The 13759-nt window shown below is 45.4% G+C and overlaps 1 long non-coding RNA gene across 11 annotated transcripts in view; it reads left to right on the top strand.

The window, feature by feature from the left end:
• LOC135811543 (uncharacterized) overlaps nucleotides 1–13759 on the top strand; it is a 357214-nt gene that overhangs the window by 7445 nt on the left and 336010 nt on the right. For 4 of the 11 annotated variants that reach the window (XR_010552637.1, XR_010552646.1, XR_010552650.1 and 1 more), the window contains one exon: nucleotides 2711–2768. This is a non-coding gene — a long non-coding RNA (uncharacterized LOC135811543). Of the gene's footprint in view, nucleotides 1–2344; nucleotides 2403–2710; nucleotides 2769–3443; nucleotides 3502–5986; nucleotides 6045–7085; nucleotides 7144–13759 lie in introns of all 11 variants that reach the window. The other 7 variants (XR_010552649.1, XR_010552638.1, XR_010552645.1 and 4 more) reach the window with 5 other exon arrangements.

The following is a 13759-nucleotide window of genomic DNA, read 5'->3' as shown; positions in this document are numbered from 1 at the left end:
GCACGATGCTGAGAACAATTTGTGCGATATCAAATTGTTTGTGATCTACCACATCGAGCAGAACGGGATCCAAACACAAGCTTACCGACGATTAGGCTGCCGAGCTGACTGGACAAATGATCCCTGGCTTCACCAGACGCCAGAAGTCGGACACCATGTCCTTTGCCGCGACGTCCATCTCCAAAAAGAACTCCTTCTTCGTCGTGAAAAGGCTTGAAATACTCAATATTCAACCGAGATTCGCGGACTCGCGCTTTCTCGGATCGATTAATTTCCTGTTGGAACAGTTGCAGGGCAGCTTCCCGCCACTGTTTCAACAGGCGATGGCTCCAAAGCATGCCTGGAACAAGCCATATCGAGGTTGCAAGCCACCCCTCTCAGCAAAAAATTCGAAGAAATTCGAAATTTCAGTGGTGGAAGATATACTATGAAGAGAATTTCAAAAAGTATGTTTCGCGGAGCGATCGCTCAACCTACGTCATTCAAACTTTGCAGGATGGTTCAGACGTACATGCTAGGCATGAAACCACAGGCGATGATGCCATAGCTGACACACAGAGTAACACACACAGCAGATTCGTGTGCACAGATACTAAATTAGTGGACGTCGTCATCTTCTTCCCGCTGATCTCGAATGTACTATTGTTGTAACCCGCTTTTCTCTACCTGCTCCCAGTCCCGTGCCATCTCCACACTTGTACAAAGGGACGACGATAACTACATTTAGAAGACTGTTTATTGACACGACGACGAAACACAACTATACATGACGAACTCAAGACGAAGACATCATGAACTTAAGACGAAGACATCATGAACTCGAGACGAAGACTGCTTTTTACACCACAGCAACACGCGCATGCACCAACATGACGTACACACGACGTACACAAAATAACGTACCACAACATAACTCCCTCCCAAGAGTAGAATCGTCCTCGATTCTAATAATAAAACAGAGTAAAAAGAGGAAAAGATCACACAAATCACTCAATCATACCACACCAGTCACACCCAGAAATAAAATACCTCTGCCTGCACTGCAGATTATTAAAAAAAACTCTGTCCGCCCACCCAGAACACCAGCCACGATCGCTGTCACACGTGTGGGAACTGATAACCTCAAAAACTCTAAAACTAGTGCACTCAACACACCACCTCACGATCACGCAAAAATTCTAAAAATGTGAGAGCACAAATCATAAGAATAACAAAAAGAACAGAATCCACTGGCTCTGTGGGGGCCTCTAGTTATCCTCATAGAAGAGCAAATCAAAAAACAAACAGAACACACGCGCTGTGCGGGCGCCTCTTTACCCTCGAGGAGAGCAAATAATAAAGAACAAAATGTTGGGAGAACAGAAAATACAAAACTCACATTCTCATCACGTTCACAACAACACACGTACCCTCTCACCAACGAAACTCCTCACGCCGTGTTGCCATGTCGTCCGCCATCTCAAAGCGCTGCTCAGCGTCCACATCCTCACACTGCAGCCTTCACCTTCCATCCTTCTTTTTTTCTGTTTCAGTTTTTCTTCTGGGCACAGTTTTACGTCGTGTCCGGGACCATCTGTCCTTCTTTTTTTCTTTTTTTTTGCTTTTCTTCTGGGCACAGTTTTACGTCGTGTCCGGGACCACCAGTGACGACGACTGACGACGACTGACAAGAGACGGGAGAGACGAATGATGAAGGACGAGGACGACGGACGAACTTCTTGAAGACGGACGAAACTGTTACGATAGGACGACTGGAGATGACATCGGAAACTGGGAGCGAAGGCCACGCAGGACGAATCCAGAAGTTGAGATTTACAAATTTCCATTACCGCTGCCACCACTGTTGTAACCCGCTTTTCTCTACCTGCTCCCAGTCCCGTGCCATCTCCACACTTGTACAAAGGGACGACGATAACTACATTTAGAAGACTGTTTATTGACACGACGACGAAACACAACTATACATGACGAACTCAAGACGAAGACATCATGAACTCAAGACGAAGACATCATGAACTCGAGACGAAGACTGCTTTTTACACCACAGCAACACGCGCATGCACCAACATGACGTACACACGACGTACACAAAATAACGTACTACAACACTATGACATGCTATTTCGCCTGACGCGCATTGATTTTATTTTTAGTTTGCTTGGAGGGCGCTGGCACCCACACCCAGAAAATATGGCACTGCTGTGAATAGTTTAGTCGCAAAGTGATGATTCACGGGTAAAAAGCCCCAAACTGTGAGATTGGTTATTTTTCAGCTTTCAGCAGCCCTGGGCAAGTTCTTTAGAGAAATGTGGCTGTTTTTCTTGGTGCACTTGTCTATGTCCAGCTGCACAACGGGATGAGGCTGGTCATTGTCATTTTCTGAGCTGTGAACGGGCAGGAACGTGAGAAAATGTCGGATTTTGACCATTTGTGCTGACCTTTGAATTTCAATGTACCTCTCTATAACATGACCCAGCTGTAATGTCAGTGGTCGCATTGATTTGATTTTTGGTTTGCATGTAGGGCGCTGGCACCCACATTCAGTGTCCCCAAAAATGTGGCACTGCTATGAATAGTTTAGTCGCAAAGTGAAGATTCACGGGTAAAAGCCCCAAACTGTGAGATTTGTTATTTTTCAGCTTTCAGCAGCCCTGTGCAAGTTCTTTACAGAAATGTTGCTCTTTTTCTTGGTGCACTTGTCTATGTCCAGCTGCACAACGAGATGAGACTGGTCATTGTCATTTTCTGAGCTGTGAACGGGCAGGAAGGTGAGAAAATGTCGGATTTTGACCATTTGTGCTGACCTTTGAATTTCAATGTACCTCTCTATAACATGACCCAGCTGTAATGTCAGTGGTCGCATTGATTTGATTATTGGTTTGCTTGTAGGGCGCTGGCACCCACATTCAGTGACCCAAAAAAAGTGGCACTGCTGTGAATAGTTTAGTCTCAAAGTGAAGATTCACGGGTAAAAAGCCCCAAACTGTGAGATTGGTTATTTTTCAGGGCTCAGCAGCCCTGGGGGAGTTCTTTAGAGAAATGTGGCTCTTTTTCTTGGTGCACTTGTCTATGTCCAGGTGCACAACGAGATGAGGCTGGTCATTGTCATTTTCTGAGCTGTGAACGGGCAGGAATGTGAGAAAATGTCGGATTTTGACCATTTGTTCTGACCTTTGAATTTCAAGGTACCTCTCTATAACATGACCCAGCTGTAATGTCAGTGGTCGCATTTATTTGATTTTTGGTTTGCTTGTAGGGCGCTGCCACCCACATTCAGTGACCCCAAAAAGTTGGCACTGCTGTGAATAGTTTAGTCGCAAAGTGAAGATTCACGGGTAAAAGCTCCAAACTGTGAGATTGGTTATTTTTCAGCTTTCAGCAGCCCTGTGCAAGTTCTTTAGAGAAATGTGGCTCTTTTTCTTGGTGCACTTGTCTATGTCCAGATGCACAACGAGATGAGGCTGGTCATTGTCATTTTCTGAGCTGTGAACGAGCAGGAAGGTGAGAAAATGTCGGATTTCGACCATTTGTGCTGACCTTTGAATTTCAATGTACCTCTCTATAACATGACCCAGCTGTAATGTCAGTGGTCGCATTGATTTGATTTTTGGTTTGCTTGTAGGGCCCTGGCACCCACATTCAGTAACCCAGAAAATGTGGCACTGCTGGGATTAGTTAAGTCGCAAAGTGAAGATTCACGGGTAAAATGCCCCAAACTGTGAGATTGGTTATTTTTCAGCTTTCAGCAGCTCTTGGCGAGTTCTTTAGAGAAATGTGGTTCTTTTTCTTGGTGCACTTGTGTATGTCTAGCTACGCAACGAGATGAGGCTGGTCATTGTCATTTTCTGAGCTGTGAACGGGCAGGAAGGTGAGAAAATGTCGGATTTTGACCATTTGGGCTGACCTTTGAATTTCAATGTACCTCTCTATAACATGACCCAGCTGTAATGTCAGTGGTCGCATTGATTTGATTCTTGGTTTGCTTGTAGGGCGCTGGCACCCACATTCAGTGACCCAGAAAATTTGGCACTGCTGTGAATAGTTTAGTCGCAAAGTGAAGATTCACGGGTAAAAAGCCCCAAACTGTGAGATTGGTTATTTTTCAGCTTTCAGCAGCCCTGTGCAAGTTCTTTAGAGAAATGTGGCTCTTTTTCTTGGTGCACTCGTCTATGTCCAGCTGCACAACGAGATGAGGCTGGTCATTGCCATTTTCTGCGCTGTGAATGGGCAGGAAGGTGAGAAAATGTCGGATTTTGACCATTTGTGCTGACCTTTGAATTTCAATGTACCTCTCTATAACATGACCCAGCTGTAATGTCAGTGGTCGCATTGAATGAATTTTGGTTTGCTTGTAGGGCGCTGGCACCCACATTCAGTGACCCAGAAAATGTGGCACTGCTGTGAATAGTTTAGTCGCAAAGTGAAGATTCACGGGTAAAAAGCCCCAAACTGTGAGATTGGTTATTTTTCAGGGCACAGCAGCCCAGGGCGAGTTCTTTAGAGAAACGTGGCTCTTTTTCTTGGTGCACTTGTCTATGTCCAGCTGCACAACGAGATGAGGCTGGTCATTGTCATTTTCTAAGCTGTGAACGGGCAGGAACGTGAGAAAATGTCGGATTTTGACCGTTTGTGCTGACCTTTGAATTTCAATGTACCTCTCTATAACATGACCCAGCTGTAATGCCAGTTCCCGCATTGATTTGACTTTTGGTTTGCTTGTAGGGCGCTGGCACCCACATTCAGTGAACCCAAAAATTTGGCACTGCTGTGAATAGTTTAGTCGCAAAGTGAAGATTCACGGGTAAAAAGCCCCAAACTGTGAGATTGGTAATTTTTCAGCTTTCAGCAGCCCTGGGCAAGTTCTTTCGAGAAATGTGGCTCTTTTTCTTGGTGCACTTGTATATGTCGAGCTGCACAACGAGATGAGGCTGGTCATTGTCATTTTCTGAGCTGTGAACGGGCAGGAAGGTGAGAAAATGTCGGATTTTGACCATTTGTGCTGACCTTTGAATTTAAATGTACCTCTCTATAACATGACCCAGGTGTAATGTCAATGGTCGCATTGATTTGATTTTTGGTTTGCTTGTAGGGCGCTGGCATCCACATTCAGTGACCCAGAAAATGTGGCACTGCTGTGAATAGTTTAGTCGCAAAGTGAAGATTCACGGGTAAAAAGCCCCAAACTGTGAGATTGGTTATTTTTCAGCTTTCAGCCGCCCTGGGCAAGTTCTTTAGAGAAATGTGGCTCTTTTTCTTGGTGCACTTGTCTATGTCCAGCTGCACAACGAGATGAGGCTGGTCATTGTCATTTTTTGAGCTGTGAATGGGCAGGAAGGTGAGAAAATGTGGGATTTTGACCATTTGTGCTGACCTTTGAATTTCAATGTAATGTCAGTGGTCGCATTGATTTGATTTTTGGTTTGCTTGTAGGGCGCTGGCCCCCACATTCAGTGACCCAGAAAATTTGGCACTGCTGTGAATAGTTTGGTCGCAAAGTGAAGATTCACGGGTAAAAAGCCTCAAACTGTGAGATTGGTTATTTTTCAGCTTTCAGCAGACCTGTGCAAGTTTTTTTAGAGAAATGTGGCTCTTTTTCTTGGTGCACTTGTCTATGTCCAGCTGCACAACGAGATGAGGCTGGTCATTGTCATTTTCTGAGCTGTGAACGGGCAGGAAGGTGAGAAAATGTCGGATTTTGACCATTTGTGCTGACCTTTGAATTTCAAAGTATCTCTCTATAACATGCCCCAGATGTCATGTCAGTGGTCGCATTGATTTGATTTTTGGTTTGCTTGTAGGGCGCTGGCACCCACATTCAGTCACCCAAAAAATTTGGCACTGCTGTGAATATTTTAGTCGCAAGGTGAAGATTCACGGGTAAAAAGCCCCAAACTGTGAGATTGGTTATTTTTCAGCTTTCAGCAGCCCTGGGCAAGTTCTTTAGAGAAATGTGGCTGTTTTTCTTGCTGCACTTGTCTATGTCCAGCTGCACAACGGGATGAGGCTGGTCATTGTCATTTTCTGAGCTGTGAACGGGCAGGAAGGTGAGAAAATGTCGGATTTTGACCATTTGTGCTGACCTTTCAATTTCAATGTACCTCTCTATAACATGACCCAGCTGTAATGTCAGTGGTCGCATTGATTTGATTTTTGGTTTGCTTGTAAGGGCGCTGGCACCCACATTCAGTGACCCCAAAATTTGGCACTGCTGTGAATAGTTTAGTCGCAAAGTGAAGATTCACGGGTAAAAAGCCCTAAACTGTGAGATTTGTTATTTTTCAGCTTTCAGCAGCCCTGTGAAAGCTGTTTAGAGAAATGTGGCTCTTTTTCTTGGTGCACTTGACTATGTCCAGCTGCACAACGAGATGAGGCTGGTCATTGTCATTTTCTGAGCTGTGAACGGGCAGGAAGGTGAGAAAATGTCGGATTTTGACCATTTGTGCTGACCTTTGAATTTCAATGTACCTCTCTATAACATGACCCAGCTGTAATGTCAGTGGTCGCATTGATTTGATTATTGGTTTGCTTGTAGAGCGCTGGCACCCACATTCAGTGACCCAGAAAATTTGGCACTGCTGTGAATAGTTTAGTCGCAAAGTGAAGATTCACGGGTAAAAAGCCCCAAACTGTGAGATTGGTTATTTCTCAGGGCTCAGCAGCCCTGGGCGAGTTCTTTAGAGAAACGTGGCTCTTTTTCTTGGTGCACTTGTCTATGTCGAGCTGCACAACGAGATGAGGCTGGTCATTGTCATTTTCTGAGCTGTGAACGGGCAGGAAGGTGAGAAAATGTCGGATTTTGACCATTTGTGCTGACCTTTGAATTTCAATGTACCTCTCTATAACATGACCCAGCTGTAATGTCAGTGGTCGCATTGATTTAATTTTTGGTTTGCTTGTAGGGCGCCGCACCCACATTCAGTGACCCAGAAAATGTGGCACTGCTGTGAATAGTTTAGTCGCAAAGTGAAGATTCACGGGTAAAAAGCCCCAAACTGTGAGATTGGTTATTTTTCAGCTTCAGCAGCCCTGGGCAAGTTCTTTAGAGAAATGTGGCTGTTTTTCTTGGTGCACTTGTCTATGTCCAGCTGCACAACGGGATGAGGCTGGTCATTGTCATATTCTGAGCTGTGAACGGGCAGGAAGGTGAGAAAATGTCGGATTTTGACCATTTGTGCTGACCTTTCAATTTCAATGTACCTATCTATAACATGACCCAGCTGTAATGTCAGTGGTCGCATTGATTTGGTTTTTTTGTTTGATATTAGGGCGCTGGCACCCACATTCAGTGACCCCAAAAATTTGGCACTGCTGTGAATAGTTTAGTCGCAAAGTGAAGATTCACGGGTAAAAAGCCCCAAACTGTGAGATTGGTTATTTTTCAGGGCTCAGCAGCCCTGGGCGAGTTCTTTAGAGAAACGTGGCTCTTTTTCTTGGTGCACTTGTCTATGTCGAGCTGCACAAAGAGATGAGGCTGGTCATTGTCATTTTTAGAGCTGTGAACGGGCAGGAAGGTAAGAAAATGTTGGATTTTGACCATTTGTGGGGACCTTTGATTTTCAATGTACCTCTCTATAACATGACCCAGCTGTAATGTCAGTGGTCGCATCGATTTGATTTTTGGTTTGCTTGTAAGGCGCTGGCACCCACATTCAGTGACCCAGAAAATGTGGCACTGCTGTGAATAGTTTAGTCGCAAAGTGAAGATTCACGGGTAAAAAGCCCCAAACTGTGAGATTGGTTATTTTTCAGCTTTCAGCAGCCCTGTGCAAGTTCTTTAGAGAAATGTGGCTCTTTTTCTTGGTGCACTTGTCTATGTCCAGCTGCACAACGAGATGAGGCTGGTCATTGTCATTTTCTGAGCTGCGAACGGGCAGGAAGGTGAGAAAATGTCGGATTTTGACCATTTGTGCTGACCTTTGAATTTCAATGTACCTCTCTAACATGACCCAGCTGTAATGTCAGTGGTCGCATTGATTTGATTTTTGGTTTGCTTGTAGGGCGCTGGCACCCACATTCAGTGACCGAGAAAATGTGGCACTGCTGTGAATAGTTTAGTCGCAAAGTGAGAGATTACATGGGTAAGGTGCGGATGCAAGTTTTTATGCTCCGCTTACTTTCGGTACCTGTGGCAGAGAACTTGATCTGGACACACTAGGAATATTATTTATTATTATTATTTTGCTTGTTCGCGTTGGCATCAACCTGCATAAAGCAGGTATATAGCCTTCGCTTAAGCTGCCATAAAAAAGAAAGCTCATCCTAAGCGAGAGGGCTAGAGGGAAATATAACGATAACGAGATACAGAATACAAAGAAATCCAATGAGTTCAACGTACAATTCAAAACAAGAAAGAAAGGGAAGAAAAACAGAGCCGAATCTACCGATTGATCCATCAATCGACAAAGGGGACTAATCCGTTAGTGTTGCAAAGTAGAAGCTGATTATAGTTGCAGATCTCCAGGCCAGGGCCAGCATATTGCCGATTCTGGATAGGTCTCCGCAGCATTTGATGTGGTAATTATCATAATGTTTGATAAAATTGTTAGAGTATCTAGTATCTAGAGTACCGAGTCTCTAGTATCTAGAGTATCTAGTGTAATTGTATCCGTTATTATTGTTAAGGGTATCTAGTGTAATTGTATCCGTTATTATTGTTAAGGGTATCTAGTGTAATTGTATAACTTCAGCCATTACACACAGCACACATTAGATCCTTCCACTTTCGACGATCCTGGGCGAGCTGCCTCAGTGCAACTAGATCCTCGTGTGATGTGAGGGAGTTTGTGGATCTGGAATTTTTCAGGTCGTTGTTGATGGATCGCGGGAGTGTTGTTCTCGGGCGGCCTCGGAACCCTGAGCTTCCTGGCTGAAAGTATGCCGACATAGCCTGCTGGACCGGGGATGAGGTGTCTAGTCGAAGCATGTGGCCAAACATTCTCCACCTAGCAGACTGGATGATTCTGCTGAGTGGCTTGGAGCCAGTGCGCTTGTACAGTGCTTCATTGCGTATTATACGGGGATATTTGACCCCTATGACTGCTCGTAACTGCTGGCGGTGGAACGAGTCAAGTTTCTTTTCTTGAGTCTCTGTCAGGCTCCATGTGCCGCAGTTATAAAGAAGTATTGGGAGAATAAAGCTGCCGTATAACCTAATCCGAAGGGGTTCACGGGCATGGTTACCTCTTAGCCATATCACCCACAGCTGATGTAAGGCGCATGTTGCTAGACTAGGACTGGCATATGGCATTGAATATGGACATTGACCTCGCCTTGCTGACTTTCGAAGAGCTGCGGCATCTTGCCAAACAACATCCTATTGACGGAGCCGAGTCAAAGAGCCGAGTTGAACTTGTGGTTTCCCTAAGACAAGCTGGTGTGGGTGTAACCCCGATCAAGGCCAATGAGGTCAGTACTACTAGTAGTAGTCTGAAGTCTCTAAACGAGCTTGTATGTGTAGTGATAGAGCTAAGAGAGCAACTTGAGCAAGCGAAGCATGATAATGCCATTGTTTCTTCACTTCGGGATGAGGTTTCCAGCCTAAAATTGGAAGTACTAGAGCTGAGGAACTTCACTACAGGCGCACTTTCTCAAACTGCCAATGACACCCACAACCGTCGCACAAGTGCTAACGAAGTTACCGTAGAGCCCTCCCTGTATGAAACTGAGACATCCATCACCACTGCACCGCAATCACAGCACACCTCCACATCGCAGCATGCACGCTCAAGTTCAAATGACCGTACTACCGGTATGCACTCGCAACCACGTGCCGCTTCCCAGTCCAGAGACACTACTCGTACAGCACCTAGACCTGCTAGCAACGGTCACGTCACTAGTACGGACAGCAGTTCCCGCAACAAATCAGATGGACAGAGCTCTTGGGTAGATGTTGTACGACGTCGGGTCACATCTCGGTACGTCAAGCCTATGCCCACGGTCGAAACAAACCCTGTAGTCCTGACAGGTGTCGAAAAGGTGGACAAAGCGATATTCTATGTAGGAAACGTCCACATGGGCTGCAGTGCCGACTCCATCAAGGATTGGTGCCAAGAGCGTGCAGTGGATGTGCTCAACTGCACCATCTTGGAATCCCGCACCTTCGGAACAGCTTACGCCAGAGTGACATTCCCAGCCTCAGCTACGGAAAAGGTACTGGGTGACGGATTCTGGCCTGCAACTATCCAGCACACCGTAAGACAGTGGCGGTTTGCAGATTCAAATACGAACAAACCAGGTAAAACCTCCACGTCGTCAGAATGATGGCTTCCGCACCGCTGAGCGCCCGGGCCTTCCCATATTTTCCTAAGACTCAACATAATATCACTATTGTTACGATTAATTGTCGCTCCGTGTCGAACAAAATCCCTGAACTCCATGCATTGTGTCGATCCAACACACCGACTATCCTATGTCTGACAGAAACCTGGCTCTGCCCGATACATATGCTCAGTGTACCCGGTTATACGTGCTTCCGTCGAGATAGGCCAATACCAGCAAACCAAAGGGCCCAGTTCCGAGGTTATGGTGGTGTTGCCATCCTTGTACGAGATGGGACATTTTTGCATGCAGCCCAGCGCTCAGACCTTGACTCTCCCCAATGCGAAAACATATGGGTTGAGCTTGGACTTCCTGCAGACCTGGGTGCTAATCCTATACTCATTGGCTGTCAGTATCGCCCTCCTTCGCAATCCCTACCTGAACTTACCTCATTTTGTGACATGATGACGGATACTGTAGACCTCTCATCCGTTGATATATCCCTCACTGGTGACTACAATGCTCACAACTCTGACTGGTGGAGCGGTGACGCTACATCACGCGCTGGAAAGGAACTTTCGCATATATTCTCCAGCTTCGGTCTCTCCCAGCTGGTAGATTTTCCCACTCACACCTCTCCTAACGGAACCCTGTCGTGCCTAGACTTGCTCGCTACCAATCGTCCTCAATCAGTATTCTCTGTCGACGATGCTGCCCCGCTTGGTGCGTCCGACCATTCACAGGTAGTTACCACCCTTTTCTACAGAACTGTAACCCGAACGCCTGCAAAGGAAGTACCATGCTATCCTGCCCGTAGTTCCCCAGCCACTCCATACAATTTTGCGCAAGTGCCACCTTCTGTCTGGGTAGCAGTAAATATGTATCTTTCCTCGCTCAACTGGTATGATCTCATGGACACACCAGATGTCGACGACGCATTAGCCAGATTCTCCTCTTCCTTGAATGATGCATTTTCCCACTACCTGTCGCCTTATCGGAAAATCTCTTCCTCCACCCAGCGAGCTGTATCTAGGAAATATCCTCCGTGGGTTAATCGAGATTTAGTACTTGCCATTAAGTTGAAGTACGAACTCTACAGCCGATATAGGAAGTTCCCAACCCCAACTAACCAGTCTGCCTTCAAAGTTCAGCGTAACAGAGTACGAAACTTATCTCGATCTCTTCACCGTGACTATTTGGCATCTATACAGGCCAGCATGGCGTCAGGTAACCTTAACATGTACAGTGAGTATCGTTTATAAAGTGACCGGGTGTAACGATATACCGGCTATAATGATCGAACTCGCCAAAATCAAAATCAAATCACAAAAAATTAGTGTTGAAACGATCTCACCGGGTACTCGTTAGCTCGCTCGCCAGAAATTCGGCTCGTTTGTGCGGCCAGCTCGTTAGCACTAACGAACACCGTACACCGTACTCCGTACACATGGCAGTACATGTCGACCGGGAGTCGTAAAATATTTTACGACTCCCTGGTCGATTGAGAGTCCAGTCCCGCGCAAAGTGAAAATCACTCGCAGTTACAGTGACTGTATGTCTGCACGACACTTGAGTTGTTTCAGTTGTCGTTGCAGCTTTGGTGGACTCTACTGATGTCTTGTTCCACATCTGCTGACCTGTCGCAGGATATGCTTGGGTCACCTCTCCATTTGAGTGAAAGTTACGCTCAGTCGTTTGGAAGTTTTCTCCCGCGATGCAGCGAAGACCAGGGCTACTTGCTATCTTTGCAAAACGGTCTATTCTTACAAAGGCTACTCAACGACGGCGCTGAAAAGACATCTCGACACAAAACAGCAGTCCGAAGTGAAGCAGCAGCAACCCCAAATGCCGGCGGTGATAATTAATTTATTTGAGCCAGCTGAAAAAATCGAACTTGGAAAAAATATATTCAAAAAATCATATTTGCCCCATCCATGAAACTCGTTAGCTCGCTCGACAGCTTGCTCGTTAGTGGAACTGATCGCTCGTTTGTTATAGATGCGCTCGTTTCAACACTACAAAAAATACAGCTAAAATATCACTATACACACTATTATCGCCTTCTTAGTATTTGACCCCACTAATTTCCCTGATACCTAAGCGGTCAAATATATCGCGTATTTGACTGCTTAGTCAAATACACGATATATTTGACTACTTATATTTGACTCCTTAGAACTTCTTGGACTTAGAAATTTTCTCTCCAACTTAGAAAAAGAAATTTTTGAAGAAAGCAGAAATACACAAGATGGGATTTGAACCCACAACCTTGTGAATCTCAGTCACTCTTCCTTACCACCCAGCCACTGTGCTACCGATGCTGAACCTAGTTTAAACAATGATCTTGACCTTCAATGCAGTACAATGCGGTATAGGCTATAGTATAATACTAGAATTACAAGGATATGTCATATGAAGAGAAACTATTGCGTGGAGAACACGATAAATAGATTATAGACCTCATAGTTGGTCTATACAGGATATATAGACCTCGTAAAAGACCTCGGGGGACCTCGGTCTTTTACTCGGTCTATATATCCTGTATAGACCTCCTAACCGGTCTATAATCTATACTTATCGGCTATACCGATATATCGCTTATTGTAATGGGCTTCAGGAAGCAAACCATATCAAATGCACAGGAAAATATCGTATATACTGATCAAGAGTGATGATCACAAAACAATTGTTCTTCAAATTTAGTTCATTTCTTCCAAAACTGATCCAGTGTTGCCTGGATGCATCTGGCAGCAGACGTGATTGAGAGAAAATTCTTGCCTGTATGCTGTAAGCAGCCACATGTACACGTGGCTGCTTTTCATGCTTTTTCCAGCATGTACGCATCATTTCATGCACAGTCATGTGCCATGTGTCAGTCATACATGCAAATCGGATATAGTGATGCACCGGATATAGTGATAAATTATCGAAAATCAAAGGGGCACGTTATATCCACTATTTACTGTACCAGTTTGTTCGTTCTCAGCGGAATCGTCAGCAGGATCGTGGCCTTCCTCACCTCATTGATGAAGGCGGTCATCCAGTTTCTGGCAGTTTCGACAAGGCTACAGTCCTCAACCAGCAGTTCGCCTCCGTTGCTGTGCCGGATGATCCGTCGTTATCACTTCCAGCTCTTCGTGCCCACAGCCAACTTCATGAAACATTTGTTCAGGTCATCACCACAACTGCGGATGTTAGAAAGGATATCGCCCGACTAAAGTCTCGCCGCAGTCCTGGCTTGGACACCATTACGAATGATGTCCTGAAGAAACTTGCCCCGTCGATATCGTACCCCCTCTGCCGTATTTTTAATGTGTCCTTTTCGACTGGTAAATTTCCAGCAGCATGGAAACTCGCGAAGGTTGTTCCGGTTTACAAGAGCAAAGGCTCCAAGTCACAAGCCAGCAATTACCGTCCTATCTCCTTGTTGTCCTGTGTATCGAAACTATGTGAGCGATTATTCTTTGATACGCTTTATGCTCATGTGTCGCCGGCCCTTGCC

The sequence above is a fragment of the Sycon ciliatum genome, chromosome 3 (genome assembly GCF_964019385.1).
Source record: "Sycon ciliatum chromosome 3, ocSycCili1.1, whole genome shotgun sequence".
Classification (NCBI taxonomy): Eukaryota; Metazoa; Porifera; class Calcarea; order Leucosolenida; family Sycettidae; genus Sycon; species Sycon ciliatum.
This window is presented reverse-complemented; position numbering and strand designations above follow the sequence as displayed.